Genomic DNA, 13,298 nt, shown 5'->3' on the forward strand with positions numbered 1-13,298 from the left:
ATCGGCAAATATGAGAAGATCAAAGATCACTGTCCCGCATTTGTGGCCCACAAGACATCGGAAAAGAGTAAGAAGATGTCGGCGACGAACAAGCAAAATGCTGCGAAGAAGAAGCTTCACCATCGCACGGGGTCAGGTGGCTACCTCAAAGCCCGGCCTAAGTGGTTCAAGGAGGAGAATGATCTGCTTGAAAAAGGGATCGAACCAGAGACAATGAGATGGCCAGACCGTTGCCGGACTTGGTTCTTCGGGGCTAGCGGAACCTTGGACCCTGTATCAGGGATATGCCGTTGGACGGACGAGCAACTGGAAATACCACTCAAGAACCTTTGACACTATATCAATGCAGCGCAGAAAGGGACGTTCGTACCAGACAGGGAGAAGGACGAGCTCACAATGGCCCTCGGGAAACCTGAGCACCCTGGACGGACACGAGGCACGCCAGGCTCCATTCTGTGGAAGGTTGGTTTTCCGGACGCAGGCGGTTACAAAACCCACGAGAGGAGGAAGAAACTAGAGCAGGGCCAACTGCAGGCGCTGCACGAAAGGGTAATGGGGCTAGAGGAACGAGAAGCAGCAGATCGCAGGAAACGACCTGCCGAAGCTTCCCCCGAAGCTACCCTGCTATCTCAGCGGAGAAGCAGCGTGGCTTCCACCGAGCTGCTTCAGCCGGAGCATGTCTTGACGGCTCCTGCCAGCTATCCCGTGGATGCTATCATGGAGTCTCAACATTGCCACATTATGGCGCGATGGATGAATTTGAAGGTCAAGGCGGCTGTTGGCTCTGTTTATCCTACTGGATCCGGAGCAACTTATCACTACCGGCCGATTCCATAAGGATATGCTAAGGTGATGGTGGATGAAATAACGGAGGGATTTGAGGACCTCCTGCTTGACCACCCTACCGGTGAAGGGGAGACTAGGCTGGGTTCTGCTCTAAAGACTCCATGCCTATGGCGGAAGGAGCTCATCAACCTTCCGAACTGGACGCCTCCGCCTCCTCCTCCTCCTCCGGCGAGTCAGGGCACTCCGCCTCCTCCTCCGGCGAGTGACGATCAGGGCACGCGTGGGGCGGCACTCCGCCTCCTTCTCCGGCGCGTGGCAGCACTCCGCCTCCTTCTTCGCCTGCGCCGGCGCTCCCGAGCAGCCAGCAGCCTCCTCCTTCTCTGCCTCGCCAGCAAGGGCGGAAGAGACCCGCCGCCGTCCCGGCTGCTCCGGCGCGTCGTACTCCTTCTCCTCCGCCTCGTAAGCAAGCACGAAACAAGACAGACGCCGCAGCCGCTCCGTCTGCTCCGGCGTCTAGCAGCACAACCAGAGGCAGGAGGCAATACAGATACGGTCCACCTCTCAAGCCTCTAGAGAAGTTACCGTACGAGAGGACCGAGAAGGAAAACGCTACGATTGCGCAGTCCCACGTGAAGGAGTTCTTTGAAGGGGTGAAAGCAAAGAGACATCCACCTCCGGAGGAGAAGGTAGATCCGGTGAAAGCAAAACGCACTATCGATGCCCTGAGGAAACCACCAAAGTCTCCGCCGAGAACCAACTATCAGCGCATTACTGAATAGACATATCTCCAAGCCCAGCGGTCGGGAACTACTATCAGTGATAAAAGGTTAAAAGAACGAGCAAAGGGGGAAAAATTGCCCAGCTCGGCGAACAAGCACAGCAATCGTGCCCCCCGCTCAATGTGTCTAATGCTCCGGGGATGGTGGCCGGTTATGGCAATCTTGTAGATTACCTGCCTGACGATCAACTTCCTGATTTCTTGGGGGTGGATGAACACAGATACGAGTACGGGAAGCCTCTCGTCAAAGATGAAAAATCTCTGACAACAATGATGCGAAGATTCCATAATTGGTACATGGAAACCTGCAGAGAGTCTGGGGGTACGAATGCTTTGTATCTGAATATTAAAGAGGAGCACGACCTCGTTGCAACTGATCTGTTGACTGTTCCATTTGATGAGTTCTTCGCGTTCTGCAATCAAAAGGCCCTTGATAAACTAATGGTCTTTTGCTACTGTTTGTAAGTACTATTTCTGTCATTAAGTCTCTATATATAGCTCGGCTCTTTCATTGCATGTATTTATAATTAATTATCCTCAATATATTATGCAGATTGAAGATCGTCGAGTGCAAAAAACAAGAAATTTATGATATTGGGTTCATTAACACAAATGTCATAGATGAATTTCTGGTTAAAAAGGACATCAAAGAGGCCGAGGACAACTTGCTACGATCGTTGATAAAAAATCAAAATAAAGATACCATACTTTTTCCTTACAACCACAAGTGAGTGTTACTGTCGTGTGCATATTCGGTTTCCCTTATTACTCGAGCGAGGTTATAGTAATGTAATTGATGAGTTATGCATGCGTGCGCAAGTACCACTATGTTCTTCTGGAGATTAAGCTTGAGCAGGGACTAGCAACTGTCTTAGACTCGAGACGGAAAGAACCCGAAACCTACGCGGACATGACTGAATTGCTCAACAAGTAAGTTCAATCGATCATTATCGCACCATATCGGCAACTTTTTGTTCATTTCCTGATATCTCAAGTAATAATAATTTTTTTCTTTGCCTTGCAGGGTTTGGAAACAGTTCACCGCAGAAGCTCCGGGACTGCCGAAGGAGCTGCGATATACATACCCGAAAGTAAGTACTACTAACTAGCTAGTTGCACGCATCTCCCGTTGATTCTATAGCTATACTTTCATCAATGCCATTTATAATGCTTCATTATCAGTTTGATTGACCTCTATTTCTCGTAAAGTGCTTGTGGCAGGAACAAGGGAATGATTTCTGTGGATACTACGTGTGCGAGTTCATCCACAACACGACTTTGAAAAACAAGCGGGGCTACTCTAAAAGACAATATAAAGTGCATAAGCAATAATATTCACAATTTCATTTTATTACACCATCATTTCTGTTGAGTTTCATTCATATATATGTATTAATTAACCCCCTTCTTCAAATTAGACGTGGCAGATGCAGAATGAACTCCTAAAACCATATCGCATGAAAGCAATTCAAGAGGAATTGGCGGGATTCTTTCTTAACCACGTCATCAATAAAGCCGGAGAATACCATGTGGAAGTTGATTTCAAATGCTAGGGGATTGTAATTAAGAGATCTTATACATATTGTACATGTATGTAGCCAGTAGCGTCGGATACATGATACGAAAACTTGTTATTCGGCCAATCTCTCGGAGAAGGAGAGGTCGGTCGATCACTTCTCTCGGTATGCATGACGAACCTCTGTACTCAATGGTTCTCTCGATCACTTATGTATATATAGTATGTAGCGTCGACCAAGCACAGACATAAGAGAGGACACTTCTCTCTATTAATTAGCTAGCTAACACAATATATGAAACACCTAAATTAACCCCCCAAAACCCCCAACCCCCTCATTTAAAAAAAAACAAAAACCCCAGCCACTGGAATACTGATGCGTGGATGGCTTTTGGTCCCGGTTGGTGCCACCAACCGGGACCAAAGGCCCCCTAACTGGGCTCGGCGCACAGGGCCACGCGGAGGCACATTGGTCCCGGTTCATGTTTGAACCGGGACTAATGGGTGGAGGTATTAGTAACGACCCATTAGTCCCGGTTCAAGAACCGGGACTAAATGCCCTTACGAACCGGGACTATTAAGTGTTTTTCTACTAGTGCACCTTACAACTTACTAAGCGAATCGTTATCTTCTCTTCTTCCTGCTCCTGCTCGTAACTTCCACCGACTGAACCTCACAAGAGCTGCTCTCACCTCTCATGAAAACCATTGGAAAGAGCAGTAGGGGTATCCTAGGTTTAGAAAATTTACCCGGGGTGGCCGCCCCTACACAACCCCACACTGGATCCGCCCCTGCCTCAATTAGTGGTTTCGTGGAACCAACCGCGCACTACAAACCCATCCCGAGAACACGTCTTTGACTTCGACACGTGCCTCTTACACGAGGTTTACACAAGCATACCTGTTCCTTTGGCCCACGACATCCTTCACGTCTCGAGCCGTGGCTTAGAGCCTCGTCCTAACGGAACACCCCCCCCCCCCCACGTCCTACGAAACTATCCCACGCGCACGCTCATATGGCGGCTGTATGAAGCTTTAACGCGGGTCATGGTCTGACGCGGCAGAGCGATTTTTTGACATGTCGAGACATGCAGGAGCGGCGCAGATATCGGGCTCATCTAAGCGCGAGCACCGAAACGCTGCTTCAGCCTATACACTCTTTTATAAGCCTTACCGAGCGTGAGATCTCTGACCACCACCAAATCAAGCATCCGTAACATCTGAAAGTCTAACTATAGGCTAATACCGTACAGGATTGAATGCGCATTTTTCCAAAAAAGTCTGTACTCTGAAAAAGAATCCATGATCCATGGCCATTAATGAACAGATCGAGCTGCTGTCGAGGTTGAACCACTGCCACATGGTGCTGCTGCTGGGGTACTGCTCGAAGCTGGAGCGGCTGCTGGTGTTCGTGTGCATGACCAACGGCAACGTGCAGGAGTGCCTGGACGACCTCAACAAGAAACCCCATGGACAGGGCGACGCGCGTCGGCGTGGCGCTGGGCGCGGCGAGGGGCCTCGAGTACCTCCACGAGGCCGCGGCGCCGCGCATTCTCCACCGGGACATCAAGTCCACCAACATCCTGCTCGACGACAGGTTCAGGGCCAGGATCACGGACCTGGGCATGACCAGTTGCCTGATGAACGACGGCGTGACCAGCTGCTCCAGCTCGCCTGCGCGCATGCTGGGCACCTTCGGGTACTTCGCCCCCGAGTACGCCATCGTCGGCAAGGCGTCGCTCAAGTCCCTCGTGTTCAGCTTTGACGTGGTGGTGCTGGAGCTCATCACCGGCCGGCAGCCGGCGCACAAGAGGAGCAGCGACGGCGGCGCGGACGAGAGCCTCGTGATGTGGGCGATGTCGCGGCTGCGGGACAGCAGGCTGGTGGTGGCGGAGCTGCCGGACCCGGCGCTCAAGGGCGCGTTCCAGCCGTAGGAGATGCAGATCGTGGCGCACCAGGCTACAACGATGGACCACGACCTCAACTATACAAGGAAACTAGGAGTTGGGCCAATACACAATATGCACAACACATATATTCAGCAATTAACATGGCTACAAAATATTGTCATTAAATTAGCAACTTAGCGTAGTATTCTAGTAGTACTGGACAATTACTTATATATAGGGTCAAGCTGAGTACTTGTGTGGTAGTAGAAGTCGGGCCTCAGTTGATTCATTCTACTCATTGTCTGATTGTGTGTTGTTTGGTGGCTGGGTTACAAAGCAACCATGGGTCTATAGTCAAAATGGAAATTTTATATTCATGGAAAAGAAAAGTTCTGTTTCCACACCGGTAAAACATCATTCCATTTTTGTTACTGTTTCCACTTCCATTCTGCAAATTTTCATTTTCGTTTTCATATTTCCGCATAGTTTCCATTTTCCCTCCAAAAAGCAAAAAGTTTCCGCTCCATTTCCATCCCTACCTTCAACTGATTTTTGGCTGTGAACTCTCGGAGAGATCATGGCGGTGCATTAGGTTCAGCATGCTCCATAGCTCTATTTAGCATTAAGATAGATATTTGTAACATGTAAGTTTCTAAAAAAAGTATGATTTTTGACTGACTCATTCTCCTTATTGCCGGTGCACAAGAGTGGCGGCGCCGGTGCACAAGAGTGGCGGCGCCGGCGCCGGTGGCGCGGATGAGAGCCTGGTGATGTGGGCGACGTCGCAATTGCGGGACAGCAGGCTGGTGGTGGCGGAGCTGTCGGACCCGCCGTTGAAGGGTGCATTCCCTCCCGAGGAGATGCAGATCATGGCACACTTGGCAAGGGAGTGCCTGCAGTGGGACCCCGAGGCCAAGCCCACCATGACCGAGGTCTTCCAGATCCTCTCCACCATCGCGCCCCTTGCGGACAAGTGCCATCGCCATCACCTGCCCGCAGCCGCCGCCACCTTCGTCCTCGGCTTCCGTGCTGAGAGGCCTCAAGAATGCTCAGTGTGGCAGGACGACTAAGATGACCGTCGCAGCGATCACCTACACTTAGCGAACGGCAACAATGTCAAGGGCGCTGTCGTGTCAGGAGAGGTCGCGGTCAACATCGGCACGCCCGTGAAAATGATGACGATGATAGGCCGGAGCTAGCGGTCGGCAAAGCAGGAGGAGGTAGTCGCGGCTGGAGACGTTCATGCAACCGATGACGGCGATGAGCCTCTACAGGTGAACGGTGGTAGAAGAGGTAGATAGCCATAGTAAATTAGGGCATCTCCAACGGCAACCCCCAAATTTTCTCTCGCACCCGTTGGTGGACAGGAGGTGCCAGTCCGCAGAAACGGATGCAGAAGAACACCAGTCGACCATAGCCGCATACATTTCAAACCGCATTTTAACTAACCGGATGAAATTCATGCAAAACGGCTGGTATTCATCAAAGTTTGGATAGAAAATAGCACAAACATGCATAGATAGCATGCAAATTAAGTCTAACATAACAATGTCTCTAATTCGACAAGATCCAAGTTTTTTATGAACGGATCATGTCGTCTCACACATAGTCCTCCTTCAGTTTCATTCAACGGTGTGTGCATGTAAATGGTCGTCTCTCTGTCCTGTGGTACACTACAGTTGCATGTGCGGGCTACATATAATGTGTAGACCAACACTAAGCGAATGAATTAATCAACAAGTTGATCAAGAGGAAGTAAAACATACGATATCATCATCTGCCACGTGCAATGGTCACCTTGCTTCGAGCTGACGAACCACTTAGCAAAACTTGATGACACTGACCTGGATAGCGTGCCAGAGACATGACAATGATCTTACGTTTCGATGATGTACATGTCATAGGGCGGAATGTGCTTTCGTTCGTAAAACTTTTTATGCACTTGCTCCCAAAAGGGGCCCCCTCTGCTCCTGCCTATGAAATCTGTGGATACGGCCAGGCACGCATCGCACAGGAACTCATCCTCCATGGTCAAGTAGCTGGCCATCCTTCGCACTCTAAAAAAGATATAGCGTTCGAAAATAAGCTCAATGGCATTTGACTGAACACCAATCGGGCGTGGTGTCTGCCATGGAGGTCATCGACAGGGGCAGAGTGTATCTGGGTACAAATGGCTCCATGGTGGGCAGCTCCGTCGTAGGCGCGTCGTTGCTGGTTGCAGACGTCCGACAATGGCTCTTCTAGCCGCTGCATATGCCTGTCGCTCTGCCTGTCGTAGGCATACAGTAGGTGACAGGGCGACGAATGGCTACAACAATGGTTGCAGACGTCCGACAATGGCCCTTTCGACAATGGCGCATATCAGACTTATTCCTCCACCGTTTCCAACCCCTTCGCCGGTCCCGACATCAACCTTGTCCGCGATCTCAACATCCGCGAGTGCGTTCCGATGAAGCTTGATCAATCCACTGCGTCCTACTCCACTTGGAAGCGGTACTTCTCCTTGGTGTTTCACCACGTCGACGGGACCGTGAACTCGAGCCTCATGATTCACGACGAGGAGTGGATGATCCTCGACGCCACCATCATCCGCTGGTTCTACCTCACCATCTCTTCCACACGGTGGTGGATGATGAGGACAAGGCCTACGCCATCTGGACCAAGCTCAACGGCCTCTTCACCGATAACAAACTGCAGTGCAAGGTCCTTCTTCATGGCGAGTTTTACGGGTGCCAGCAGCTTGACTCGTCCATCGACGATTTTTGCATGCGCCTCAAAAATCTTGCCGACGAGCTCCGCGATCTCGGCGAGACGATCGGCGACGAGCTCCTCATCAGCACCCTCACCGTCGTCCTCAATGAGGACTTTGGGAACGCCGCCTCCAACCTCACCCTCATCCAGGATCCTACCTTCACTAAGGTGGTGGCGTACCTCAAGCTGGAGTAACGACGGATCACTACAAAAATATGTCAACTTGTGACCTTTTGCCAGTGACCCTGGGAAAATTGGTCATAAATCTACGACCATTTGAGACCAATTGGTCAAAAGCTAGTTGGGGGGGCTCCAAACCCTAAACTATAACGACCATTTTGGTCAGAAATGTCGTAATTTCCTTACATGAAATGGTCATAAAGCAGACAACACTGGTCTGCTGCCTTATTTCTAGCCGATCACGACCAATATAGATGGTCATAATCTTATAAATTGTGGTGGATTACTATGACTAGGCGCCACCTCATCAATTTTGTCTATGTGTCATGTCCATGTGTCAATTTTTGCCCTAGGTTGTGAAGCAACACTACTACAGGATGCTACTAACGCGACACTACGATCAGAGACCCTTCAAGAAACTGTGTGCGATGCAATAATCGCAAACGGTGGTGTCAGAGAACCGTAAAAAAGGTCCAAAACATTTGCGATGACGGATGCATCAAACACGGTTCAGATTTTAGTTGCGTGTGCGATGCACGACATACAGTTCAGTTCAATGAACTATTTGCGATGAGGAGGAACAAAAAAAACGGGCAGCCAGATGAAGGCGTGTGCGATACGCAGCATACAGTTCACTCGAATTAACTGTTTGTGATGTGGCGGAATAACAGAAACTGACAGCTAGATAAAGTTGTGTCTGATTGAGGGCATAGGCTACGAATTCTGAAGTGGAGAGTGCCATGAATCACATGCGTCCACATGCCGTACTCCGCGACCCTAATTTCTCCGAAGAGGCGTTCAATGCCTTCAACTCAGGAGACGCGTACATCTGAGCTGCCCAAGATGGCCTTGCCAGAGCCACGGACCAGTATGTAAAGGATATACGGGTAAGAAAATCTGATAATTATGTATATCAGTAGCCCCTGAGACTTGAAACAGTTGGCACAACTGATTTAAGGATCATTGTATGCATAGGTTCTGATGGAGAAGAATACCCAGTTGTCTCAAGAGCTGGAGGAGTGCAAAGCCCAGCTACGGGCCGCAGTTGCCGAAATGGAGGAGTCCAAGAAGGCCTCATCTGGTAATACCTGTCTTGGTCGAAAAGAATGTAATGACATGTACCAGTTAGTATTCGGCATGCATGCAAATCTAACAATAGATTCTGCAGACAATCCCGGTGGTAATCTGGAGATTGTACCGAGGGATGAGCAACATGCCCAACGATAGCTAGAGGCTGCCGAGCACGTGCTTACACGGGTTATTCGAGAGAAAAATTATCTCCAGGATGCCCATACCCGGCTGGGCGTTGAACTGGGAGATGTTCGGGCCCAGCTTGCAGACTCCGTGAAGGAGAACAAGAGGCTTCGACGCAGCATTTTTAGTATGTGCTCAATTGAATCTTTATTCAGTTCGGTGAAGAAATGGGCTAACAGAGTTATGTCTGTAGGTATGCTGACAGGTCGCCCCGAAGAGGAGATGCCCGGATCCGCAGGCGATCTTCTCCAAGAGCTCTCACAACTGCACGGACAAGATCGGCAGGTGATGCAGGGTATTGCCCAGGCCTTGTGGCCATCCGCCTCCCCGCCAGGAGGCATGGGGGAGCTTGTAGAGATGCTCAAGGGAGCGGCGGCGCTTCCAATTATGGAAGATATCTGTCTGCCGACAAGGTGCGAGGGAAGCCTGGGCCATGGTGAAAACGCGGTACACCAAGGTTGACCCGAATCACATGGCCGAGGTCGGACATGTAGGGTCAGATGGGAAAGAGATCCCAGTTAGTCTGGTGTATGACCAGGTAGGTTTAGCCGCAAAGTATTCCCAACAGGATTGTAGGCTAGACAACCTGTTGGATGGTATAGAAGAAGAATTTAGTCAGTCTAAGTGACTGTGTACTTCAAATGACATATTTTGTCCCTAGCCAGATTGTAATCATTTGTCATGGCGGACCTTTTCGCTTCAACCTCCAGACCCGACAGTCCGGAGTGTATCTGAATACCCGCTCAGTTATGTAAAAACTGGGGTACGCGTGGAAACCAGTCGTAGGGGTCATAAGTGCTTGAACAGACGAGTACCCAACTAGCTATGTTATATTACATGGATAGTAAGAAACATCTTCCAGGGAGAATAGTTCCGTTAAGGGTTCCTTTCCCTGGGCATGCATGCATTAATGTGCATGTCCGAACTGCGAAAAGAGACGCAGAATATAAACATCTGGGGGCATATATTGTAATGGGTAAGAAACATCTTTTGTTCACCGACTGAATATTCCCTTAAGAATGCTAGCTTTTGACTTCACCCAGTCTGAGGTTCACATCCGGCTGACCCGGCAGTAACAATCGTAGAGGTGCTCCCCTTATGCCCTAGCCGAACTAACGAGAACATAGGGCATAAACACAAGAGTTAGGCAACCCAGCTTGGCCAAAACTTAAGTCATATCGATGCATATAATGGCGAAAAAAGATACATATGGAAAAATGACACATATGTGGTGGGCATAAAGCCCGAAAGATAATTATATTAAGCTTCTGTATAAGAAGCCCCTAGCTATAATGAGCACGCATAGCGCGTCAAGATTGTGTAGTCAAGACATACTTTAAGCTTTTAAGGCCATAAAGAAAAAGGAAGGAAGAAAGAAAGAAAGCGGATATAACTTAAAAAAAAGGCGGAGGTAAGGAGACGAATACAGAGTCCGGCACTAGGCATAGAATCTTCGGAGTCTGACCGCGTTCCATGGGTTTGGCTCGAGTCGATTATCAGATGCATCACGCAGACGATACGCTCCTCCGGTGAGATCTTTATCAATGATGGAGGGACCCTCCCACTTGGGCTTGAGCTTGTCCTTTTTCTTCTCCGGTAGGCGTAGAACGAGTTCGCCAACGTTATAAGTTTTGGCCTGTACTTCTCTGCTTTGATACCTACGAGCATGTTGCAGATAGAATGCGGAACGGGCTTTTGCAACGTCACGCTCCTCCTCCAGGGCATCTAAACTGTCCTGCCGATCAAGCTCGGCTTCTCTATCTTCGTACGTGCATACTCGAGGTGAGTCATGAATGATGTCGCAGGGCAATACCGCCTCCGCGCCGTACACCATAAAAAATGGTGTGTATCCGGTAGTGCGATTCGGCGTGGTCCGCAGCCCCATAGTACGGAGTCGAGCTCCTCAACCCAGTGCGTATCTGATTCCTTCAAGGATCGCACTAGTCTAGGTTTGATGCCTCTCATAATAAGACCATTTGCTCATTCGACTTGACCGTTTGTTTGGGGATGATAGACGGAGGCATAATCGAGCTTAATGCCCATGTTGCCGCACCAAGTTTTCACCTCGTCGGCTGTGAAGTTGGAGCCATTATCGGTGATGATGTTGTGGGGGACACCGTAATGGTGTACGACCCCAGATATGAAGTCTATCACTGGTCCAGATTCGACCGTTTTAACTGGTTTGGCTTCTATCCATTTGGTGAATTTATCCACCATGACCAACAAGTATATTTTCTTATGGCTTCCTCCTTTAAGGGGTCCAACCATATCGAGCCCCCAGACCGCAAAGGGCCAAGTTATGGGGATTGCTTGGAGAGCGATAGGTGGTATATGGCTTTGATTTGCAAAAAGATGGCAACCGACGCAATGTTGGACGAGGTCCTGTGCGTCTGCTTGTGCTGTCGGCCAGTAGAAACATGTACGAAAGGCCTTGCTTACAAGGGCCCGAGCTGCGGCGTGGTGGCCGCCGAGTCCAACATGAATTTCAGCCAAAAGCTGTCGTCCTTCCTCTTCTGAGATGCACCTTTGGAGTACTCCGATAGCGCTTTTCTTATAAAGCTCTCCCTTGTGAACCTTGTAGGCTTTAGAGCGCCGCACAATGCAACGTGCCTCATTTTGGTCCTCAGGGAGTTCTTGCCTATTTAGGTAGGCTAAGAAGGGTTCTGTCCATGGGGCGATGACAGCCATGATCACGTGGGCTGATGGTGTTATTTCGGCGGCAAAGCCTCTGATTGTGTCAGTGTGTTCTGGATCTGGGGTTGTGGTCGGATCCGGACTGGTATTGCCGGTCTCCCCTTCCCACACCATGGATGGCTTGAACAGCCTTTCCAAGAAGATATTAGGTGGGACGGGGTCGCGCTTAGTGCCGATGCGGGCGAGGATATCTGCCGCTTGATTGTTTTCTCGGACCACATGGTGGAATTCAAGCCCCTCAAACCGAGCTGACATTTTGAGGACGGCATTGCGGTAAGCCGCCATTTTTGGGTCCTTGGCGTCAAAGTCTCCATTTATTTGAGATATTGCAAGGTTCGAATCCCCACGCACTTCTCCGGTGGGGGATGTCAGGACAACGTCTGCTCCCAGACCAGCCAGCATCTTAGAGCCGTCAAAGTGCATGATCCAATTGGAGTACGCGTCGTACTCTTCAGGTGGTTCGGCTTCTGTCCATTTGGCGATGAAGTCAGCCAGTACTTGCGACTTAATGGCTCGCCATGGTTTATATATGATGTCGAACGGGAGGAGCTCGATAGCCCACTTAGCAATCCGGCCCGTGGCATCGCGGTTATTTATTATATCGTTGAGTGGTACTTCAGAGGCCACCGTGGTTGAACACTCTTGAAAGTAGTGTCGTAGTTTCCGGGATGCCATGAAGACCACGTATGCTATCTTTTGATAATGTGGGTATCGTGACTTGCATGGAGTGAGGACAGTGGATACGTAGTATACCAGCTTTTGAAGCGGGAACTTATGTCCGTCCGTCTCTCGTTCGACGATGAGCACTGCGCTTACAACCTGGTGTGTTGCAGCTATATATAACAGCATGGGTTCGCTGATATTTGGCACGGCCAGGATTGGATTGCTGGCCAAGAGGGCTTTTATTTCTTCCAGTCCGGCCGTAGCCGCATCCGTCCACTCGAAGTGCTCGGTGTGTCGAAGAAGGCGATAAAGAGGTGGTGCCTTTTCTCCCAATCGGGAGATAAAGCGGCTTAGGGCAGCCACGCATCCAGTTAATTTCTAGATTTGCTTGAGGTTTGTTGGGGTAGCCAACTGTGACAGAGGTCGGATTTTAGCCGGATTTGCTTCAATTCCTCTATTGGAAACGATGAAGCCCAGGAGTTTTCCAGCGGGGACGCCGAAAACACATATTTCCGGATTGAGCTTGATGTCATATGTTCAGAGATTGTCGAACATAAGCCTCAAGTCGTCTATTAAAGTTTCGACTTTCCTGGTTTTGATGACCACGTCGTCTACGTATGCCTCGACTGTTTTGCCGATTTGTTTTTCCAGGTATGTCTGAATCATGCGTTGATAGGTTGCACTGGCATTTTTGAGCCTGAAAGGCATGTTGTTAAAACAGAAGGGGCCGTATGGAGTGATGAATGTCGTTGCGGCTTGATCAGACTCCGCCATCTTGATTTGATGGT

The 13,298-nt window shown here is 49.7% G+C and overlaps 1 pseudogene; it reads left to right on the forward strand.

Annotated features, from left to right (window-relative positions):
- LOC123138676 (uncharacterized) overlaps positions 1 to 7,914 on the forward strand; it is a 35,325-nt pseudogene extending 27,411 nt beyond the window's left edge.
- The last annotated feature ends 5,384 nt before the right edge of the window (positions 7,915 to 13,298 follow it).

This window comes from Triticum aestivum, chromosome 6B, assembly GCF_018294505.1.
Source record: "Triticum aestivum cultivar Chinese Spring chromosome 6B, IWGSC CS RefSeq v2.1, whole genome shotgun sequence".
Lineage (NCBI taxonomy): Eukaryota > Viridiplantae > Streptophyta > Magnoliopsida > Poales > Poaceae > Triticum > Triticum aestivum.